At 41.5% G+C, this 14,753-nt stretch overlaps 1 protein-coding gene across 1 annotated transcript in view; it reads left to right on the top strand.

Moving 5' to 3' along the window:
* SHROOM3 (shroom family member 3) overlaps positions 1-14,753 on the top strand; it is a 348,621-nt gene that overhangs the window by 120,879 nt on the left and 212,989 nt on the right. The gene's annotated exons all lie outside the window — the stretch shown is intronic.

The following is a 14,753-nucleotide window of genomic DNA, read 5'->3' as shown; positions in this document are numbered from 1 at the left end:
GAATAGAATCTAGATTGCCTGATTCTATTTCAAGCCACTTGAGCGTCATTATCTTGACCTGCTAAGTGTTAGGCCTAAATATTTTGCATATTTGAATATTTCTTCCTTAGATTTCAGCTGCCTCACATAGCAGCTAATGTTACAGTATTTGAGAATGTTCCAGTTGGCTGAGACTTTAGGAGTCATCAACGAAGCCCTACCATTTTCAGGTTGTGGAAAATAAGCTGATCTTTCATCATGCCACAGATGGTCTCTTAAAGATCCACGTTAATTCATTTCTCAAATGTTTCCTAAGTGAGCCCATGCTCAGGTGAACAGCACCTCCTCCCAGCCACAGAAAACACAGTCATGACTGCAGTCCCACTGTGTCTCCAGGCTCTAGTGACTCTCCTTAGTGTGCTGGGCTGTGTCCGGTCTGTCTTCAGGGCCATCAACAACAGTTGCTTCTCTGGTGGTCAGTGATACAGAGTGGCTCAAAGCATAGGCACGGGATTCAGACAGACCCAGGTTCAAATTCCAGGGCTGTCACCTGCTAGCTGTGTGAGCTTGGCCAAATTACTTAACCTTACTGAAAATTCAATATCCTTATCTTTAAATGAGGATTTATTTATTTATTTATTTATGTTTGTTTGTTTGTTTGTTTTTTAAATGAGGATTTAAAGATATGTATTTATGCCAAAATATGGCAACAATCTAAGTATCCACAGAGGGACAAATGTATAAAGAAAATGTGGTGTGTATATGTTTATGTACACACACACACACACACACACACAATAGGAATATTATCCAGCCATACAAAAAGAAGGAAATCTTGCCATTTGCAACAATGTGGATGAACCTGGAGGACATTTTGTTAAGTGAAATAAGCCAGGCACAGAACCATAAAAACTGTTTCATCTCACTTATACATGGTATATAAAAAAGTCAAACTCAGAAGCAGAGAGTAGAATGGCGTTTGCCAGGGACTGGGGCATGGGGAGATTTGGTCAAGGGGTACAAACTTTTAGTTATAAGATGAATAAGTTCTGGGACTTAAGGTAAAACATGGTGACTATAGTTAGTAATACTGTATTGCTTACTTAAAATTTGCTATGAGAATAGATCTTAAGTGTCCTCACTACACACACACACCCCCACACAGGTAATTGTGTGTTGATTAATTTGATTTTTTATTGTGGTAATCATGATGCAGTGTATACAAATATCAAATCATCACATTGTACATTTTGAATATATTCAATTTTTGGCAATCATATTTGGGCAATCCAACATACTTTACAAAGTGATTGGAAAGATTAGATGAACTACTCTGAGGTAAAAAGAGATGTTGCTGCTATTATTTCTATTATTATTGGCCAGCTCTAGGCATAGGCTCATTCCTTGTGGATCCAGATTTGAGTAAATTAAGCAGTCATCTCAAACATGGGGTGATGTGTCAAACAGATGGGTAGACAGGTTCAGAACCACGGGGCCATTCCTTGTTTCCAGAGAGTGCTGAAGGTTTTGAACTCACCTTGGCATTGGAACCCAGGAGCCCAGTTTGGGAACACTGGGCATTGATCTGTTGAGTACTAATGGCAGAATCCACACTCCTGATGTGTTTCAACATGACTGTGGTGATAGATTGGCCTCTGAAAAGGGCTGCTCTGTTTCCTGCTATGAAGAATAATCATGGTGGCTTCTGGTAGGCCTTCTAATAGATGGTGATATAAGATTTGAATTACTTCTTCTAGTAGAACCTTTGGAAACAGATAGTCATGGGGTTAAAATCTGGTTTAGTTACTTGCAAATTGTGTGACTTTGGGCTCTCTAAGCCTCAGTTTCCTCATTTGTGAAATGGAAATAATCATTCCTGCCTTGAAAGGGCATTAGTGAATTAAGTGTAAGTACATAGTAGATATGCAATATTTGATTATTATTATTCTGGATTAGGCTAGAGAGAGACACGTGGTAATATGGAGAAGTATTGTCATAATACCATATATGCTGACTCCCTGGTTATCTGGAGGCCCCCCTTTCATTCTCTTGGTGAGTTTACAACCATTTAAGGGCTACTACCCAGACTTACAGGTCTAGAACTGGTCATGACTGTCCCAGAGCTTGTGGAATTTAGGAGTATTAATTCACAGTATCCAAACTCACAAGAAACTGAAGGATATGAACCAGAATGCTACTACATTGACTCATTTTGAAAAGACAACTATAAGTGGAAAAGTATGCCATATGGACCAAAAACCAGTATACAGTACTTTATCCCTACAAGAAAACTAAATGAGAAGTCTAATTATGGTCAGGAGTTTGCATAGTGCTCTCCAGCTCCCCATGAAGAGAATGGTTCTGTAGGCACCAGTATGTGCTGGGATCCACTCTGATGGCCAGATGGTCCATCTTCCTATTAGGGGCTTGGCTGCCAGGCCACCGGAGATTTACATCCAGGAGCAAGGGCCCTTTCCCCTCTGGTCCCCAGGGAATCATGCTGCCAACTTTCTCCTCTCCGTTTTCATTATCATCAACACCAAATCCCCTTCCTGATTGACACATTCTTTCTTTAGGTATGCTAATGCAATCGATAAGGTTACTGAGCAGTTCTTGCACTTTCTGTTTCTGGTGTGGGAAACATTTTGTCCCTAAGATGCCTTTTGAATATGTCTTATCTCATCTATTATGTGTTGATTTTTATAGTTGAACTTTAAAAGGAAAAGGAGGATGCCTTTACATCTGACACATGCTTATAGATGGGGATTATCAACAAGCCTCAGGAGACACGGATGGACATTTCTCCCCTACGTTGCAGAGATCCGGGCGGAAGCCTCTTTCCTCTGGATTAATCTGGCTTTGTATTGCGTGGTGCCGTCACTTTCCTGAGAAGTCTTACCTTTATACCCTGGCACACGTCATCGTCCTGAGATTGTGTTTCCTTTGATTTATTCATGACAAAGTGACTAAGGACATTTCATTTATTAGCTTTCTTTTTTTCTGTGTGACCTCCATACTTTTAAAAAAGATTGGGGTGACTTGCTGGAAACATAATAGAAAGGAGGGTCTGTTTCATAGATAAATCATTTGTGTAGTCAGAATGTATATTTTGGCAGCCTTGTACCTGCCTCTTTTTCTCTTAAAGTTATTTTGGGTGGGCGAGGGCAGCACCTCATGTCAGGCTTTCACATCCATCATAAAAATGTCAAGAACACAGAGCAGAGTAGTAGTGTTTATATAAGTTTTGGGATTGTCTTACCCAGTGACCAAAAACAATCAAAAGTAGAAACACCTTCTTAAAAGGCTACAGTGACAAGAGAAATGCAAAGCCTCAAGTAAGTTGTGGGTCAAAGACTTTCAAAGATCTGCTGACCCATAAAGAAGGCAGAGTTTAGCCCTCTCTGGGAAGAGGGCGTGAAGGGGGCGGTGTGGATGCTGCAAGAACAGAGCATGTGTCTGCTGCTTGATACATGAAGAGTGAAGGTTAACAGCTAGTAGTGGATAAATGGAGAAGAAATGATAAAATAATAAGTGGGTCAGAGAAAAAACATTCCCAAAGGAAAACAAACAGCTCCCAGTTGCAGGAAAACCCTTGTGGAATGCAAGGACAGTGCAAAGGATGTTATTTAGGAAAGCAGACATGGACACAAATGAGAGTCATACTCCAAATCCTCCCTGAAATCAACAGAGACTTTATCTGGCAGATATGTGTAAAATAGTTGTCCAGGAATGGGGTAACCTTTAAATAGAAACTGACAAAGGAAAGGGTCTTCAGATTTATCATCCCTGAGAGTAATGGAAGGTGCGTTTAGTATAAGGAATGCTCACTGCTGTTTGTAGATAATCTAAAACTTGAATTAAAAAAAAAAATAGGAGGCTATATTTGACCTCCAGAACAGATTGTTGGGGTTAATTGCTGTGTATTCATCTAAACACATATTTTTACCCTGAGTTTAGACGCAGACTCCTATCCTGAATTGGATTATCAGAATGGCCTTAGAATAAATGAATCCTTAATCCCAATTCTGATCTTTTCCCCAATTTCCTTGGCAAATCTAACCTTCCAGCCTTCTGCATTAAGGTGCTATTTTATTTATTTATTTATTTACTTATTTATCTTTCATTAATCAAAAGAAAGCTGGAGGTGCTATTTTTGCCAAATACTATCCTACTTCTAAATTTGTTATAAATGTATTTTTTGTGTTTTTACTTGTAGTTGGCAAAGAAAAACTTGAGTATATTTCATTTTAAATATTTCGTACTTTTTTATAAGGCTGTGCAAGCCAGGCAAAAGTCAGAGAGGGTATATGAGATAGTGGTGTCCAGCACTACCAGATTTGAGATGGCCTGGGTTTGAAGTCTCATGGCATAGATACCAACTTTGTGACCTTGGGCACGTAATTTAATCTGTCTGATTTTTGCCTCATAAAATTGTTGTGAGGATTAAATGAGAACTATGTGGGTATGGTATTTAGTACAGTTATTAAATTATGAATCTACTGAAAACAAATTGCACATTTGTTAAGTAAATTATCTCTTTGACTAGAGATATGTTCTAGAGATTAAGTTCCACCTTAATCTCTAGAACATAGCCTATGAAATGGGGCAGTCCTAGTTTAATGGGAAGACTTTGATGGGGAAATTATCTTTCTGGGCATCAGAGAGAGCAGAAGGTGGGGGAAATTGAGCCCCTTTTCAAAGTGGACTCTTACTCCCAAACCTTTCCATCACCTCTGCAAGTTTGTTGTAGTCTTTCCCCTTCCCATCAATTTATTCTATGAGTTGATGTGTTGGAAGGAAACATTTATCTTTTATTTGACTGAATACACGTGTGTAGTAGTAGTAGTGGTAGATCATATTTTACTGGGAAAAGAGAGCTTAAGGAGAAAGCCGCATTGAAAAAGTAAAAAACAATAAGCATCTGCCTAAAATATGTGTATGCCAGGCTATATGACTTGCCCATGTAGAGGTGGCTAGAGTGAGAATCTAGGTCTTATGACTTTCAGCCCATGGGTCTCTGCCTGGAGGTAGAAATGAGGAATAGGTAAGGGCTTGTCCAAGGCCACATGCTGGTGGCCAAAATGAGAGTCCAGGTCTTTGAGGATGTAAGTCTTGGGGACTTCTGGCCCCTCAAACAGTGAAATCATGAACTAGTGCTTTCTATTCCACTGCCTCCTCCTTTTAGAAATATCTGCGATGCTAAAAAAAAAAAAAAAAAAAAAAAAAAAAGGCAAGGCCAGGCCTGGTGGCTCACGCCTGTAATCCCAGCACTTTGGGAGGCCGAGGTGGGCGGGTCACCTGAAGTCAGGAGTTCAAGACCAGCCTGGCTAACATGGTGAAACCCTGTTTCTACTAAAAATACAAAAAATTAGCCAGGAGTGGTGGTGTGCCCCTGTAATTCCAGCTACTCAGGAAGCTGAGGCAGGAGAATCGCTTGAACCTGGGAGGTGGAGGTTGCAGTGACCTGAGATCACGCCATTGCACTCCAGTTTGGGCAACATGAGTGAAACTCTGTCTCAGACAAACAAACAAACAAAACCACAAAACAATAAAAAACAAAGAAGCTTATGTTTGATTCATCTAAGAAAACATTTCGAATGAAGAGGTGATTCCCCACTGACCTTGAACTTTCTTTGGGAAGGAAATGCACTGCACTGCTCTGGATACCCAGCTGACTTGAGTCTCTGCAGCAGCCTCTGGAAATAAAACTATGTGCTGCATTAGTGGCTGCTTCCTCCCTCCTAACAAAAATGGTGACGAAATTAAGTTCACCACGACCCTTGGGCCCACACTCCCCTGAATTCACCCTCCCACATTTCTGAGGGTTAACAGAATAGTTTCTTTTTATAAACTAGTGAGATGACATTATTACAATGGAATGGGACGGTTGGCTCACACACTTGCTACCTCCGTGTCAGATTTCTGTGACCTTATATTTCTAGATTGAATTGCAAGACTGTAACTCACCCAGGATTTGCAAGTCAATGATCCAATGAACTTTTTTAAGTCCTCTGAAAGGATACAAAATTAACTCCATTAGCCATTAGTAAAAAGGGTTGTGCAAATCAGTGCCTTTTCCAGCTCACGGTTACAGTTTATAAAAGAAAATAATTTTTTGGAATATTTTCACTACCACATCCTCATTTCCTTCACACTGTTTTGCCACCTCTCCACCCCCTCACCTGCCTGACTCTATTTCCTGAAAAAGCATCTACATTCTTAAAGCAGTTTGAGGTTAACCACCTGATGTCTCTTTCTGACTATTTTAAAGCGGTTTAAAGAATCAATTTATTAAAAGCTTTAAAAGCAAATGGAACAGAACTCCCTATTTTTAAGGCAATAAAGTTGAAAGGAAGGGTTGAAACTTTTCTAGAACATAAAAAGCATATTTTTTCTTATAAATTGACAATCTGCAAGCCAGATTGTGTAGCACGAAGGTGCCAATTCTCAGATATGAGATTGCAAACAGCATGAGGAAGACACTACATCATCTGGATTCTAGTCTCAGTTCTGCTGTGGTCTGGCCATGGTACTACGGTATTACTCAATCCCTCTAAGACTAAATTTCTTCTAAAATGGAGGAGAACAGTTCCATACTGAGTTGCTATAAGGAAGAAATAAGATAGTATATATAAAAATGTTTCATTGTACTAAAATATTAATCTTTATTCCACGAGGAGCTTCTGTTGTACAGTCTCATGAAAATTACCTGACCACATTCTCTTATGATTGCTCTATTTAATGGCACTGATGTGACTCATTTTTGTAAATGAGAACAAATAGGTTTTAAAGCTCCTGATTATAACCTTTTTGCTAAGAGGAAATATGGCTTTAAAGGACAGTACCAACTAGGCCCAAGTTCACAATGGGATTTTGGAAAAAAGGCCATATTATCTGGAGAATTTAAGTTGAAAGAGTTCTAATGCTGAACCATGTTGAAGCTCATTGGTGGAAGGCTGAGCTCCAGGAGAGGAAGCTTAAATTGCAGGAAGGGGCTCTCTACACAAGTATATTTGCACCTTCTGGTGTTTTTTTTGTGCCAAGGACTGGTCAGGTTATACAGGCACATGTGACCCAGGCTGAGCAATTTGAAAACATAATGTTCTTTAGACAGCACAATATGCTGCCTCTGGGAAAGTTATGACATCAAAAGATAACTATCAAGTGGGCGGGCAGTGGGAGGTGAGGACAAACAGAAAAGGTGCAGTGACCTTTTTACAGGCAATTGCAAAACTGGTCTTGAAGCTCAAGGAACTCACCTCTGTGCATAAAAGTGTGGCCTCCTCTACCTCTCCTGGACACAGAAGACGGATGAGAAATATATTTGTGCCATGGTAAGTTCCAATAACTGACTTTCAAGACATAAAAAAAGGCCCGATGCTGTGCTCTGTGGTTAACTCCTGTATGAAGGGGCAGGAAGGCAGTGTGTCTGCACCACATGCCACTGGAGTAAAGCACAGGAGCTGAAGTGGCAGCCAGCGTGGCAGGCAGTATCACTCTGTGGTTCTGTGTTGGGAGCGTCTCATATCTCAAATGTTACCTCTCACCTCCACATGTCTCCTGAAGAGCTGTGACCACCCTCCCATGCCCCACTCTGCTCTCCCATCATTACTTCACTCATCCTGGTCATCTGCTCTTTGAAGTTCTTAATGTGGGCAAAGGGCTGGCAGATACCTGGGTCGTGAGTACAAATCCCAAACTGCAGTACAGTTTGCATCCGGGATTAGACTTCCCTAGAGGGGAGATCAGTATAACTGAGAACTGTGGTAACTTACCCTTCTAAACATTTTTTCCACTTGAGCAAGTGGTTGAGAGGAGACGAAGGAGGCAGCTGCAGTGGCCTCTGACCCCCAGAAACTTTTCCAAGAGGCCTGGCATCATGGGAATTTGCTCAGTATGCTTTGAGGAGGTATTTCAATCCTGCTGGGACCATTCTCAGAGCAGTTTTTGGCTTCTTTGGAGTTCTAGGCTTGAATATCACTGTATAGAAGTATAGTATTTTATTTCCTAACCAGTTGTTCCTTCCCATGGAAAATTCATGTAACACATGATTAGGTTTCCGGAGAGGTATGCAATGAGACTCCCTTACTGTAATGAGGAAGGGGACATTTTTTTCCCCTGTAGCCCATAATGATAACCACTATTTTTATTCAGTGGGTTACATATGCTTACTGGCTATGCACTAAACACTAGCTTCATATAAAGGAATGCTCTATTGTTCCTAGTGAAGGAGGTTTCATTCTTGGGCTAGCACAGCTTTACTTCAGACAAATGTATTCCAGACTGAAGCCAACCCTCTATACCCAACCACTAAAGAGTGACACTCAAGGCTGGGTACAGCGGCTCACGCCTGTAATTCCAGCACTTTGGGAGGCCAAGACTGGCAGATTATGAGGTCAGGAGTTCGAGACCAGTCTGGCCAAAATAGTGAAACCCTGTCTCTACTAAAGATACAAAAAATTAGCCGGGTGTGGTGGGTGCCTGTAGTCCCAGCTACTTGGGAGGCTGAGGCAGGAGAATCACTTGAACCTGGGAGGCAGAGGTTGCAATGAGCTGAGATTGCACCACTGCACTCTAGTCTGGGCAATAGAGCGAGACTCCGTCTCAAAAAAAAAAAAAAAAAAAAAAAAAAGAATGGCACTCAAATATCTGTCTGAGCCTTTAGGATATGAGGTCTGAGTTCTGAGATCACATAAAAGTTGGGGTGGAATCTTTCCCCCCAATTTTAAATTTGGATGCATCAGCTAGAACAAGTAAGTTTGGATGATTCCCATTTAGAAGATGAACCAAATATTTGGAACTCTGAATCCTTAAATCAAAATGGCTTAAAGCTACTGCTTCTTAAATTGGGCTATACATTGGAATTACGAAGGGAGTTTTAAAACAGCAATAACAACAACAAACTAATTCCTGACTCCTACCTCCAGAAATTCTAATTTATTTTATTTTACTTTATTTTTTGAGACGAGATCTCACTTGTTGCCCAGGCTGGAGTGCAGTGGCAAGAACACAGCCTCGACCTTCTGGGATCAAGAGATCCTCCCACTTCAGCCTCCGGAGTAGCTGGGACTGCAGGTGCACACCACCACACCCAGATAATTCTTTTAAATTTTTTTGTAGATGGAGTCTCGCTTTGTTGCCCAGACTGGTCTCAAATGATTCTCCCACCTTGGACCTCCCAAAGTGTTGGGATTACAGGTGTGAACCACCAAGTCCAGCCTCAGAGATTCTAATTTAATAGATGTGGGGGTGTGGCCCTGTATTGGAAACTTTAAACGCTCCTCAAGAAAAGGGCTGGGTACAGTAATGCCTGTAATCCCAGCACTTCGGAAGGCCAAGGCAGGAGGATCCCTTGAGCCCATGTCTGCCTCAAAACCAGCCTGGTCAACATGGCAAGACCCTGTCTCTACAAAAATTAGCTGGGCATGGTAGTGCGTGCCTGTAGTCCCAGCTACTCAAGAGGCTGAGACAGGAGGACTGCTTGAGCCAGGAGATTGAAGCTGCAGTGAGCCATGATTGGGCCACTGCACTCCAGCCTGGGCAGCAGAGCAAAACCCTGTCTCAAAAACAAACAAACAAACAAACAAAAAATGGATGGTTGCATCTGTACTGAAAATGTACAGCTTTTTTTCTTATCATATTCCCTAAACAATGCAACAGTGATTTACATAGCATTTACATTGTATTAGGTATGATAAGTAATCCAGAGATGATTTAAAGTATACAGGAGGATGTATATAGGTTATATGCAAATATGACATCATTTTATACAAGGGACTTAAGCATCCATGGATTTTGATACCTATGAGGGGGTCCTGGAACCAATTCCCCCATGAATACAGAGCTACAACTGTATTCATTTATGTCATCAGCCCCCTATGTTTCAAAAACCACACTTTGCATAGCGTTAGAGTAAATCTCCCATTTCTTGAGAATAAGGGGTAGAGAAATGGTTTCCATAAAGGATTGTTAAATACCACCCCCTCCACATATCCTTAATGGAAAATCAGATCTTCGAAGGTCCTGGCAAGCTGCGTCCTGTTCTGTTTTTCTGTTTTATTTAATTTAACTGCTCTAAGACCACAAGTGTCCTATGAAGGTCCTGGAGAAGAATCTTAAAGTATAGGTTTGCGGGTTACTGAGAGCAGTAAGCAGGCTCTTAGCCTTCATTAGGCAAAGGGAAACACCTGGCTCCATCTGACTTGCGATGAACTGTGGGTTCTTTTTCTTTTGATCCTTGTTTATTAAGATGGCTACCTCAAATATGTATTTGTTACCACCTGTCTCCTCATGGTTCTGTTGCTTCGGGCATCTTCGCACGTGGCAGTGCTAAAGAGCCTCGCTAGTCTTTGGCAAAATTGTATCTCTAAGACTAGCATCTTTGTGCTTTTGCCAGTAGCTAAAATGTTTGTCTAATTGTATTACCTAGTCTAGAGGCCTGTGCCGCTGTCTGTAGACTAGCTGCCAGATTACTTAGTACAGTTTGTCAGTGCATTTGAAAAATGCAATTTTTCTACTCCCCTCTTATTCTGCTGTCAAACTTGAGTCTGATGCTGTGTTTGCTTAGTGGGTGGGATGTGTAAAATTATAATGCGGGGACGGTTGCTTGGTTAGTGTGTTTATTGTTTATGTAGGAAGGTTGCTATGTTGTTTTCATGAAGACTGTGATGCTAAGGAGCATTTTTAAAAGATTCTTTGGGGGCTGGGTGCGGTGGCTCACACTTGTAATTCCAGCACTTTGGGAGACCGAGGTGGGTAGGTCATTTGAGGTCAGGAGTTCGAGACTAGCCTGGCCAACATGGTGAAACCCCCTCTCTACTAAAAATACAAAAATTAGCCAGGCATGGTGGTGGGTGCCTGTAGTCCCAGCTACTTGGGAGGCTGAGGTTACAGTGAGCCATGATCCTGCCACTGTACTCCAGCCTAGGCAACAGAGTGAGACTCCATCTCAAAAAAGTAAATAAGTAACACAAAAGATTCTCTGGAGTCTTTCTTTAAAGGTGTGTCTTAGGGATGAGCCACTATTACTTTTTCATTGTAAATAAGTAGGGGCCCACAAGCCCTGGACACCTAAAACAATCTTTCATGGAATTTTCTCGGGAGACATTTTATATGTCCTTCACCCTCGTAACTTAAAGAAGCAAATAATTAAGAGACCCATTGTTTTTTACTGCTGGTTACATGGTACTGAAGGATTTTGGGGTTTTTTTTAACTAAATTAAAAATTTCCTCAATTATCCCCTTTGACTTGCTCCCTCACTTCCTTCAGGTATTTGCTCAAATGTTAGCATCCCCTGCACAGCCCATTTTAAATCTCAGTCCCCTTTCTCCTGTATCCTCACACCCTCCTAATCTTTATTTTTTACCTGTCTCTCTCTCACACACACTAGAATATAGGTTCTTCGATGGCAGGGATTTTGTTCGGTGTGGTATCCCCAGTGCTTGGAATGGTTCCTGGCACACAAACGTGCTCACTGAATGTTGGTGAGCCAGCTCCGAGCCAGGCTGCCTGACATCGCCTCTCAGCTTTACAACATCTACTATTGAGGGCCCTTGGACAAGTTAATTGCCCTCTGCCATTGTTTCATGACTTGTAAAGTGGGGATAGTAACAGTTTCCCCTTCATGGGTATAATAAATTGCTGTCTAAATCTTGGCTGTTTTTAATTACATCATCCAACAGGGTTAGTTATTTTTCCTGCATTAAGAGCTGCTGGACAGGCAGTCTGCACTTATTTTCCCTTCTATTCCCTATGGAATATGATCAATAGTTTCATCACCTAACTGGCCACACTTTTCTCCTGTATCCCCTACCAAAGCAGGATCATATTCGAAGTTTGTTTTTCCCTCTGTGAAATGAGATCGATCTGATTTCCTCCCGCCTTAATGCTCCTGTGTGTCTTCTTAGTAAGGTAGCCTGTCCCCAGCCCTTGTTCGGGAGTGAGGTCCCCAGGAGCCTGGCTTCAGGGGTGCTTCTTGTAGAAGGACCCACCCTTCTCTGTGTCCTCAGCTTCCTCAAGTCTCACTGGAATAGGCACTCTTTGCAGTCACCTTGTTATTTGGAGGTTTGGATTTGTTTCTAATACTCCCACCTCCTACCCCTCAGGGGGCAGTGCTGTGCAGTGGTTAGGAACACTGGCTTTGAATCTGATAGAACTTGATTTACAACCCTGACCGTTCTGTGAGATCTTGGCCAACGACTTCACCTCTCACTTTTTTTGTCTGGGAAGTAAAAACAACCATCCACACTTCATATGGAGGTTGTAGCTATAAAGACAACCTGTGTATAGAAAAAAACTCAGCCTTAGGTTTGACACACTGTTATCAATCATTTCATTCATAAGTTCAACCATAGTTATTGAGCAGGTGCTGGCACCAGTTCTCAGCAAATATGTGCTAAATGGAGGCATTTCTATTTTTCACTAAGTGGCTTTTTCATACTGTTAGTTGTTTTATGGAGTAAAAGAGCAGATCCAGCCAAGGAGGGTTTGGGGCTTATGTTTCTCACCAGTGAAAGTTCAACTAAAATTAGACCGAAATCCACTTTGTCAGAGGGGAGAGAAAAGCAATGGGAAAAGCTGACTTGCTAATAACAATGGATATAAAACTTTAGCATGGGGTGGATGGGTGAGAGGTCACTGGCAAAGCTTCTCTCCTGACCTCCAGAGAGGTCATTTTGGAGAAACTGCTGCCTGCTTTATGAAGGTCAAAGCACCCAGAAATGAAAGGACTTAGCCTTAGGTCACAGGTCTAGTAAACCGCGGAATGAGGAAGAGAAGTCAGGCTTTCTAGCACCAGCCAAGCCTGCTCTCTCAGGGCTTACATGAATATGTAAAACTCCAAAAGCCAGAGCTCCTTTTTGCTTTAATCTTATGATATTTTCTCTCTTACTGATGGCAGGAAACGGATACTTTGAGATGTTCATGTTTTGTTGAGTGATTCTCCCTTATCTCTCTGGTACATCTTTCCAGTTTTCCTAGCTTCTTCCTACAACAGTTTTTTTTCTTTCCTCAAAGTGTGGACTTCAGACAACTTGCATCAAAACGGCTGTGGTGTCTATTTAACTTGCAAATCCTTTGTACTTCTTCCTACATAAGACTGTCTTGAGGGGGGCCCGCCTTTTAACATAGATGCCAAGTGATTCTAACACCCACTGAAACTTGCAGTCTCTAGCCCTAAGGGAGTGGATAGGCTCTTCTCTGGCAGGGTGAGGTCAACCCCATGAATCTTCCCTGTCTCATTGGCCCATGTAAGAGACAAAAGGATGAGATCAGTGTCCATTTGAGCAACTCCATGGTTATTCTTGAAAGTCTCTAGCATCGTGCCTTTTCTTGGCCTTGATACATAGGTAAAGTTCAAAATTCAAATTTTCCACTTCAAATAAAGTTTGGGGATGGTTTTTATTTCTGTGAACTTCAGAAACATTTTAGAACACAACCCAAATGCTCAGAAATGTTAACACACACACACACACATGCACACACACACACACACACACCAGTACTTCTCAGCCTGCCACCTTTCCAAGGGCAGAGCAACCTGCAGCAGTTTCTAAAAATAGGCCTTTCTGCTACAGGTCACTAAACAGGAATGGCCTCCATGTCACTCTGTTTACAGTTTCACATCTGACACCTTCATAACAATAGTGCTGACTTGATGAGGCATGAGGACCAACATCAGTCTGTGGGAATTCCTGAAAAAATGCAACCTGGGGCTGTGGCTGGTGTGCATTCGGTGGCATCCCCACCAAATCCAGCCATGTTTGGATTCAAGGCCCTTTCAATATTTGCTTCACGATTCCTCGTCACCTTTCCATCACTGTCTCAAAGTCAGGGGCAGAAGTCAAAAACTCGGAGTCACTCCACAAGATAGCAATGAATAGAAACATGAGCTCATGTTCAGGAATTTAAGACTCACTGTGTTTTCTTTTGTTTTGTTTAAACTGTCTTGCATTTCTCCTCTTTGCAAACTTGTGGGTTACAAAGCATCATCTAGCTGCAAATTTAATTTTAGGATCTTTCAAGATAATGCTGACAAAAAGCAAACTTATCTTTGCTATTTTCAGGATAGCCCTGCAACAGTGAGAGGTCTTTTCCTTTTGTGTAATAATTCATGCACGTTCCCGTCCCAGTCCCTAAGTGAGCAGACTACGTGGGTGGTATTAGAATTACAATTTCTTGGGATTAACATTCTAAAATTAAGAAATGGGGTAAAAGAATGGGGGCCCTTGACATTAAATATACATGAGGTGATTGGACTGGATCACTGGGCATTCACATTCATGGGATTCCTAGTAAGTTCTGAAGAAGTGGACCTATTGGTATCAATTCAGGATCCTACTTACAGGAAACAATTTTGATTTGCAAACTTAGCCTGCTATCTTTAAATAAATAATTCTAGTAAGCTCTCAAAATGTTAGCTTTGGGTGTCTATGCATTTTCATTCTTTGATTTTTTTCTCACAACCCCAGTAATAGGGATTATTACTACTATATTTTACAGATGAGGAGATAGACTTGCAAGAGGGCAGTCTTCTCAAGGGGATACATATATAAATGTGGATTTAAACTCCAGTCTATCCGATGCAAAAGCCCAAACTTTTATGTCAGTAAAAACTAGTTCAGATGAGCTGGTTTTCAGTGATTGCTGAAATCCCTGAACCAATATGTGTTCTTCAGCCTCTGGGAGAACAGGAGTTGGGCTTAGCCAATGCTTTTATTTGTTTTGCTTTAAAGAAAGCACACACTGGGGCCTTTTGTTTTCCCAGTAGTGTTGA

This window comes from Macaca fascicularis, chromosome 5 (assembly GCF_037993035.2).
Source record: "Macaca fascicularis isolate 582-1 chromosome 5, T2T-MFA8v1.1".
NCBI classification, from domain to species: Eukaryota; Metazoa; Chordata; class Mammalia; order Primates; family Cercopithecidae; genus Macaca; species Macaca fascicularis.
The sequence above is the reverse complement of the archived record's forward strand: the minus strand, read 5'-3'. Positions and strand labels throughout refer to the sequence as shown.